Raw genomic sequence first — 9,981 nt, 5'->3', positions numbered from 1 at the left:
CTGCGGGTTCATGCGGGTTTCTTCACCCTATCCTGTGAGGACCGTGAATTAAGTCCTGTCAGGACCTGGAATTAAGTCCTGTATGTCTTCTACTTCAAAACTACATGAGAATGCAGGGTTTTCTTTCTTACTAAAATCAAGTGTCCCTTTAATCATCCCAAGCATATTTTTTATTGCATGCAGCCATTCAAAGTTTGCTTTTTCACAAATGCTTAGCCTAAGTCTTCTATTCAGCTTCAGTTTCAGCTTAGGATGTTTAGGAAGACCCATCAGCCAAATTCTATGCCAACGAGATTTCTGGCATCCCTATACTACTTTGTGATCCTGATAATTCTTATGTAACTGTCATATCTAACCAATAACACATCATCAGTATATAAACAAACCATAATATTTGGAGTTACGGTTATCATGTGAACATTCTCCTTCAATAATAGGTAATATTTTTAGACGTAACTTTGAATAAAAATCTATTCATATGCTTAATATATTGATATATTGCTAGTCAGTGAAGGTACAAATGTATATTAATCATAGGTAGAGTAATAATGTGCCATAATTAATGATGACTGTAAAAACTCCTAATATTATGTATAGAAACAAAGAATGGCCTTTCAGATGAGAAGTTGGGAAATAGATTGAGAGTTCAATAAAAAGAGAGCATATGTTAGCTAGAAAATATCTGGAAGAATGTTATATTCTTCTTGAATAGACCCATGTTTATATAAATATATGCATTATAACACAAATATGTCTTTATTCATAAACATAGTGAAAAACATTCATTTGTATCATGTTTTTAATTTTGCTTGTTGAAAAATTACAAAACAGAAAATCATAAAAAAAAAAACTCAGCAATGGGGGATTTATAAAAGTGCCCTTTAACTGCAGCATTATGAAGAATATACATGGGGTATTCCTTGTTTATTCAAAAATAAATGTTTTCTAATTTGATGGAGAAAGTTTCAATTTAAATTTTGCTTTATTTTTCATTCTGAAATTACTAGAAGTTGCATAATATCTTTATAATTTGAACTGTTTTGGTGCTAATTTTCCATTTTATTCTTATATTTATTTATCATGTGATATCCATACTGTTTTAATTTTTTTCATCTCAAGGATTTTTGTTTGTGTGTACAAAGAATATTAACTCTGTCATGTTATATAAAGAATAACTTTTCTGTTGACATATTGTTTCAAAATTGTTGATGACTTTTATTATTGTTTTCTTCTTTAAAAATGTTTACTTAACTAATAATTATATATATTTATGGGGTACAATGTGATGATTTGATATATGTATACAATTTAAGATATGAGTGAATTATAAAAGGGACTGGATAGAAGTGCAGCAAATTGTTTATCTCACACTGTGAAATTGTGGCTGTTTTTATTCTGCTATTCCATATTTTACAATTTTCTATAAAAAACATCCACTACTTTTTAATCAGAAAAGAAATAATTAAGAGAAATATGTGAGATTGAGGTCACAATCTCAGATAAAAGATCTTACAGGGCAATAATCCTACTGCATTTATAATCAGACTAACAATTATTACACTTCAGCTTTTATGTCACCATTATGCTTAAATGACACATTGACCAAGATATAGAATTAAAGATTCTGAGATTTTGACATTATTAACAAATCAACTTGAGAAATATGCAATCAAGCAAATTAATATTAAATTCCTTTAGAGATAATATACAATCACAAATCTTTGATAAAATAAATAGCAATATGCTATTTACTTTATTATGGTAAACTTCTGGTTCATTGCAATGGCATTTATAAACTGTCATTATGCTGGTGGGAATGTCCCATGCTAATAAGCAATGAGGGCAGCCAGAAATCACCCTCACGGCCACCTGCTGGTTTCTGCCAGTTTCACTATCTGATCCTGTTTGGATCAGATCCTGTTTTAGTCAGTAGGGTTATGACTAGAAAACAAGTCCTGCTGGTCTCCTACCTCACATATAAGTTTGTGTATTCACATGAGTCTTGGGCCAAGTTCCCCCCGACTGAAACCATGGTATCATAAATCTGGATGATTTATGGAGGGGATAAAATAAGATCAGAAAGTAATCCATAATTTTCAATCTATGAGTAAATAAATAATGGATGTAAAAATGTATACAATAATGCAAAGCAGAATAAAACGTATTAAATTAATATGAGATCAGCAAATTTTTCTTTAACAGGCCCGACAATAAGTATTTCAGTCTTCGTAGGCCATGTAGTTTCTGTGTTATATTGTTGTATTTTTTTAGAAATAATACTTTAAAATGTAAAAAAAAATGCTTATCTCAAAAGCTATACAAAAATACGCATAGGCTGGATTTAGCTTTCAAGCCATAGACTACTAGCCCCTGGATTATCTTTTAATTTAAATATTTGAATACTGTATTTTTGTACCAGTAGTCAAAATATTAACAAATGAGAGTTCTACCTTCAGATAAGATTTTGAAAGCCTCAAGAGAAAGTCACTCCAGTCCTGAAAATGAGCAATATCCTAATAATCTATAAGATTATAGGGGATTTACATGTTACTATAAAGACACATGCACACGTATGATTATTGAGGCACTATTAGCAATAGCAAAGACTTGGAACCAACCCAAATGCCCATCAATGATAGACTGGATTAAGAAAATGTGGCACATGTACACCATGGAATACTATGCAGCCATAAAAATGAATGAGTTCATGTTCTTTGCAGCGAGATGGATGCAGCTGGAAAACATCATTCTGAGCAAACTATTGCAAGGACAGAAAACCAAACACCACATGTTCTCACTCAGAGGTGGGAATTGAACAATGAGAACACTTAGACACAGAGCGGGGAACATCACACCTGTAGTGGGGTGGGGGACAGGGGGAGGGATAGCATTAGGAGAAATACCTAATGTAAATGACGAGTTAATGGGTGCGGCAAACCAACATGGCACATGTATACCTATGTAACAAACCTGCACGTTGTGCACATGTACCCTAGAACTTCAAGTATAATAATAAAAAAAGATTATAGGGGATTTATTAGATCATGATCCAAAAAAGATCAAGGTAACGAGGCAGCCATGGGAACTGATACAAAAGGGCGACTAGTCCCTGTAAGGAGAGATGAGACACACAAACTGTGTCACCTCTGGCAGAGCACATGTGGAGGAAGTGACAGTCATAAAAGTGAGTAAGAAGGAAACAACTGAAAATGTAACAAATTCATAAAGGCCAAACACAGGCAACTGAGAGAGTTGGAATCCCTGGAAGTCTCAGAGACAAGTGGAATTCACATCCACAGACAGAGTGAGATCCTGTCTCAAAAAAAAAAAAAAAAGTCCGAGTTTATAATACTGGATAAAAAGGTAAGAACAAAAATAACAGATGCTGGTGAGTTTGTGTAGAAAAAGCAACACTGGCACCCTGTGGGTTGGAGTATAAATTAGGTCAACCATTGTGGAAAGGAGCGTGGAGATTTCTCAAAGACCTGAGAATACAAATACCATTTTAACGCAGCAATCCCATTGCTGGGAATATACCCAAAGGAACACAAATCTTTCTATTATAAAGATACATACACATGTATGATCACTGCAGCACTATTCACAACAACAAAGACATGGAATTAACATAAATGCCCATCAATAGTAGACTGGATAAAGAAAATGTGGTACATATACACCATGGAATACTATGTGCCCATTTTAAAAAGCGAGATCATATCCTTTGCAGGAACATGAACAGAGCTGGAGGCCATTATTCTTAGCAAACTAATGCAAGAAATGAAAAATAAATACCAAAAGATCTCACTTATAAGTGGGAACAAAATGATGAGAACGCATGGACACATAGAGGGGAACAACACACACTGGGGCCTATTGGAGGGTGGAGGGTGGGAGGAGGGAGAAGATCAGAAAAATACCTAATGGGTACTGAGTTTAATACCTGAGTGATGAAATAATCTGTACAACAAACCCCTATGACACAAGTTTCCCTAGGTAACAAACCTGCACATGTACCTCTCAACCCAAAATAAAAGTTTCAAAAAAAAAACAAACTCACAAAGATTGTGAAATACTCTGATCTTTCTACTGAGGAAAAAAAAAAATCAGTTCATTTCTTTTTATGTTAGACCTAATACCATAAAAACGCTAGAAGAAAACCTAGGTAGTACCATTCAGGACATAGGCATGGGCAAAGACTTCATGTCTAAAACACCAAAAGCAACAGCAGCAAAAGCCAAAATTGACAAATGGGATCTCATTAAACTAAAGAGCTTCTGCACAGCAAAAGAAACTACCATCAGAGTGAACAGGCAACCTACAGAATGGGAGAAAATTTTTGCAATCTACTCATCTGACAAAGGGCTCATATCCAGAACCTACAAAGAACTCAAACAAATTTACAAGAAAAAAACAACCCCATCAAAAAGTGGGCAAAGGATATGAACAGACATTTTTCAAAAGAAGACATTCATACAGCCAACAGACACATGAAAAAATGCTTATCATCACTGGCCATCAGAGAAATGCAAATCAAAACCACAATGAGATACCATCTCACACCAGTTAGAATGGCAATCATTAAAAAGTCAGGAAACAACAGGTGCTGGAGAAGATGTGGAGAAATAGGAACACTTTTACACTGTTGGTAGGATTGTAAACTAGTTCAACCACTATGGAAAACAGTATGGCGATTCCTCAAGGATCTAGAACTAGATGTACCATATGACCCAGCCATCCCATTACTGGGTATATACCCTAAGGATTATAAATCATGCTACTATAAAGACACATGCACACGTATGTTTATTGTGGCACTATTCACAATAGCAAAGACTTAGAATCAACCCAAATGTCCATCAGTGACAGACTGGATTAAGAAAATGTGGCACATATATACCATGGAATACTATGCAGCCATAAAAAAGGATGAGTTTGTGTCCTTTGTAAGGACATGGATGCAGCTGGAAACCATCATTCTTAGCAAACTATCACAAGAACAGAAAACCAAACACCGCATGTTCTCACTCATAGGTGGGAACTGAACAATGAGATCACTGTGACTCGGGAAGGGGAACATCACACACTGGGGCCTATCACGGGGAGGGGGGAGGGGGAGGGATTGCATTGGGAGTTATACCTGATGTAAATGACGAGTTGATGGGTGCTGACGAGTTGATAGGTGCAGCACACCAACATGGCACAAGTATACATATGTAACAAACCTGCACGTTATGCACATGTACCCTAGAACTTAAAGTATAATAATAATTTAAAAAAAGGAAGGAAGGAAGGAAGGAAGGAAGGAAGGAAGGAAGGAAGGAGGGAGGGAGGGAGGGAGGGAGGAGGGAGGGAGGGAGGGGAGGGAGGGGGAGGAGAGGAGGGAGGGAGGGAGGGAGGGGAGAAGGAGAAGGAGAAGAAACAGAAAAGAAAAACAGGGCTGAACAAATGTGTCTGTCTCTACCCAAACAGCTCTTGATGAGAAGGCACTTTGAGCAACTTAAATGTCAAGTAACATAAATCAGAGGGTCGCAATCATCTCCATTTACCACCTTTCAAAAGTTATTCTGGCTGGTTTTTCTGAGCGATTCAATCCTGTCTTGGGCTCTATTGAATCCATGTAATCTCCTGAAGGGCACCTCTTCCCTGGATTAGCAGCCCAGCTGAGGACCAAAAGAGACTGGTTAGTTTAGGAAGAAAAGGAAAAGAAAAATGCAAAAGACCAACATTTCCTCCCCATGATATTGTTCTCCTTTTTACGTTTCCCACTCAATCTACAGAAGGATATTTGAACCCCAAAATGTCAAAGCTAAGAGAGCTCTGAGAGATCATCTGATATAGTCATTTTTCAAGGAACTTTTAGCACCAGAACACTTCTGTAAAATGAAATTTTATCCAAAACCCTACTGCAGAAAGTGGGGGATAAAATAATATTGTTAGACAAATATATCACTTTAGTTTCAAGCTATCTTTCTATAAAGGCTGTAAAAGAGTTTGATTTAGGTTCTTTTGAAGAACCTTACAAATTATTCTGTGGATTTCTGCATAACACTTAAGTTTTACATTAACTTCTGCATCTAATTTTTTGGTATTTTTATTGTTGTGGCACAGCTGCAAGAAGATCTTGATTTTCACAATACATTTATCAGTAATTTGTATCTTGAAAAAAACTCACTTTAAAAATAAATAAGTAAAGGATAGAAGAAGATATAACCCCACAAATATGAATGAAATAAAAACTGGAGGTATTAATACCTCACAAGGCACACTTTATAGTGGAGATTATTACAAGGGACAAAGTGGAACATTACATAATAATCACAGAGAGGTGCATTGATTCAGGAGACAGAAACACCATGAGTATATATGCACCTTCAAAATACATGAGGGAAAAACAGATACATCAGAAAGAAGAAATAGACACATATGCACTTATAGTAGAAGACTTCAACATTCCTGCCAGCAATTGGTAGAAAAAGTGTACGAAAAAACACCAGGATATATAAATGCAGAAGGCTTAAACAACACTATCAAACAACATGGCCTAATTGATATTCATAGAGCAGTAGCAGAATGCACATTCTTCTCAAGTGCTCATGGAATGTTCACCAAGATAAACCATATTATGGGCCAAAAAACAAATCTCAACAGATTCAAAAGGAATGAAATCTTATAAAACATGTCTTGTGACCACAAAAGAACTGAAATAGAAATGAGTTGTGGAAAGATATCTGGAATCCATGAAATAGTGGAATTAAACAACACTTTTAAGTAATGCAGGGATGAGAGAAGAAATAGTAGGGAAAATTTTATTTTTATTTTTACTTTTATTTTTTATTATACTTTAAGTTCTAGGGTACATGTGCACAACATGCAGGTTTGTTACATAGGTATACACGTGTCATGTTGGTTTGCTTCACCCATTAACTCATCATTTACATTAGGTATTTCTCCTAATGCTATCCCTCCCCCTGTCCCCCACCCCACTACAGGTGTGATGTTCCCCGCTCTGTGTCCAAGTGTTCTCATTGTTCAATTCCCACCTCTGAGTAAGAATATGCGGTGTTTGGTTTTCTGTTCTTGTGATAGTTTGCTCAGAATGATGGTTTCCAGTTTCATCTATGTCCCCAAAAAGGACATGACCTCATCCTTTTTATGGCTGCATAGTATTCCATGGTGTATATGTGCCACATTTTCTTAACCCAGTCTATCATTGATGGACATGTGTGTTGGTTCCAAGTCCTTGCTATTGTGAATACTGCTGCAATAATCATACATGTGCATATGTCTTTATAGTAGCATGATTTATAATTCTTTGGGTATACACCCAGTAATGGGATCACTGGGTCAAATGGTATTTCTAGTTCTAGATCCTTCAGGAATCGCCACACTGTCTTCCACAATGGTTGAACCAGTTTACACTCCTACCAACAGTGTAAAAGTGTTCCTATTTCTCCACGTCCTCTCCAGCACCTATTGTTTCCTGACTTTTTAATGATTGCCATTCTAACTGGTGTGAGATGGTATCTCGTGGTTTTGATTTGCATTTCTCTGATGGCCAGTGATGATAAGCATTTTTTCATGTGTCTGTTGGCTGCATAAATGTCTTCTTTTGAGAAGTGTTTGCTCATATCCTTTGTCCACTTTTTGATGGGGTTGATTTTTTTCTTGTAAATTTGTTTAAGTTCTTTGTAGATTCTGGATATTAGTCTTTGTCAGATGGGTAGATTGCAAAAATTTTCTCCCATTCTGTAGGTTGCCTGTTCACTCTGATGGTAGTTTCTTTTGCTGTGCAGAAGCTCTTTAGTTTAATGAGATCCCATTTGTCTATTTTGGCTTTTGTTGCCATTGCTTTTGGTGTTTTAGACATGAAGTTCTTGCACATGCCCAGGTCCTGAATTGTATTTCCTAGGTTTTCTTTTAGGGTTGTTATGGTTTTAGGTCTAACATTTAAGTCTTTAAACCATCTTGAATTAATTTTTGTATAAGGTGTGAGGAAGGGATCCAGTTTTAGCACTCTACATATGGCTAGCCAGTTTTCCCAGCACCATTTATTAAATAGGGAATCCTTTCCCCATTGCTTGTTTCTATCAGATTTGTCAAAGATCAGATAGCTGTGGATGTGTGGTGTTATTTCTGAGGCCTCTGTTCTGTTCCATTGGTCTATACTTCTGTTTTGGTACTGGTACCATGCTTTTTTGGTTACTGTAGCCTTGTAGTATAGTTTGAAGTCAGGTAGCATGATTTCTCCAGCTTTGTTCATTTTGATTAGAATTGTCTTGGCAATGCGGGCTCTTTTGTGGTTCCATATGAACTTTAAAGTAGTTTCTTCCAATTCTGTGAAAAAAGTCATCGGGAGCTTGATGGGGATGGCATTGAAGCTATAAATAACCATAGGCAGTATGGCCATTTTCACAATATCAATTCTTCCTATCCATGAGCATGGAATGTTCTTCCATTTGTTTGTGTCCTCTTTTATTTCACTGAGCAGTGGTTTGTAGTTGTCCTTGAAGAGGTCCTTCACATCCCTTGTAAGTTGGATTCCTAGATATTTTATTCTCTTTGTAGCAATTGTGAATGGGAGTTCACTCATGATTTGGCTCTCTGTCTGTTATTGGTGTATAAGAATGCTTGTGATTTTTGCACATTGATTTTGTATCCTGAGACTTTGCTGAAGTTGCTTATTAGCTTAAGGAGATACTGGGCTGAGACGATGGAGATTTCTTAATATACAATCATGTCATCCACAAACAGGAACAATTTGATTTCCTCTTTTCCTAATTGAATACCCTCTATTTCTTTCTCTTGCCTGATTGTCCTGGCCAGAACTTCCAACACTATGTTGAATAGGAGTGGTGAGAGAGGACATCCCTGTCTTGTGCCAGTTTTCAAAGGGAATGCTTCCAGGTTTTGCCCATTCAGTATGATATTGGCTGTAGGTTTGTTATAAATCACTCTTATTATTTTGAAATACGTTCCATCAATACCGAATTTATTGAGAGTTTTTAGCATGAAGGGCTGTTGAATTTTGTTGAAGGCTTTTTCTGCATCTATTGAGATAATCATGTGGCTTTTGTCTTTGGTTCTGTTTATGTGACAGATTACGTTTACTGATTTGCCTATGTTGAACCAGCCTTGCATCCCAGGGATGAAGTCAACTTGATCTTGGTGGGTAAGCTTTTTAATGTGTGGCTGGATTTGGTTTGCCAGTATTTTATTGACGATTTTCGCATCGATGTTCATCATGGATATTTGTCTAAAATTCTCTTTTTTGTTGTGTCTCTGCCAGGCCTCGGTATCAGGATGATGCTGGCCTCATAAAATGAGTTCAGGAGGAGTCCCTCATTTTCTATTGATTGGAATAGTTTCAGAAGGAATGGTACCAGCTCCTCTTTGTACCTCTAGTAGAATTCAGCTGTGAATCCGTCTGGTCCTGAACTCTTTTTGGTTGGTAGGCTATTAATTATTGCCTCAATTTCAGAGCCTGTTATTGGTCTATTCAGGGATTCAACTTCTTCCTGGTTTAGTCTTGGGAGGGTGTATGTGTCCAGGAATTTATTCATTTCTTCTAGATTTTCTAGTTTATTTGCGTAGAGGTGTTTGCAGTATTCTTTGGTGGTAGTTTGCATTTCTGTGGGATCAGTGGTGATATCCCCTATGTCATTTTTTACTGCATCTATTTGATTCTTCTCTCTTTTCTTCTTTATTAGTCTTGTTAGCGGTCTATCAATTTTGTTGATCTTTTAAAAAAAAACAGCTCCTGGATTCACTGATTTTTTGAAGGGTTTTTTGTGTCTCTCTCTCCTTCAGTTCTGCTTTGATCTTAGTTATTTCTTGCCTTTGACTAGCTTTTGAATTTGTTTGTTTTTGTTTCTCTACTTCTTTTAATTGTGATGTTAGGGTGTCAATTTTAGATCTTTCCTGCTTTCCCTTGTGGGCATTTAGTGCTATAAATTTCCCTCTACACACTGCCTTAAATGT

At 36.4% G+C, this 9,981-nt stretch overlaps 1 pseudogene; it reads right to left on the bottom strand.

The window, feature by feature from the left end:
* The window catches only part of LOC103247427 (eukaryotic initiation factor 4A-II-like), a 1,447-nt pseudogene extending 1,291 nt beyond the window's left edge, over positions 1–156 (bottom strand).
* Between the last annotated feature and the right edge of the window lie 9,825 nt (positions 157–9,981).

The sequence above is a fragment of the Chlorocebus sabaeus genome, chromosome X, assembly GCF_047675955.1.
Source record: "Chlorocebus sabaeus isolate Y175 chromosome X, mChlSab1.0.hap1, whole genome shotgun sequence".
NCBI classification, from domain to species: domain Eukaryota; kingdom Metazoa; phylum Chordata; class Mammalia; order Primates; family Cercopithecidae; genus Chlorocebus; species Chlorocebus sabaeus.
Note: the sequence above shows the minus strand (reverse complement) of the source record. Positions and strands in the feature narration are given on the sequence as shown.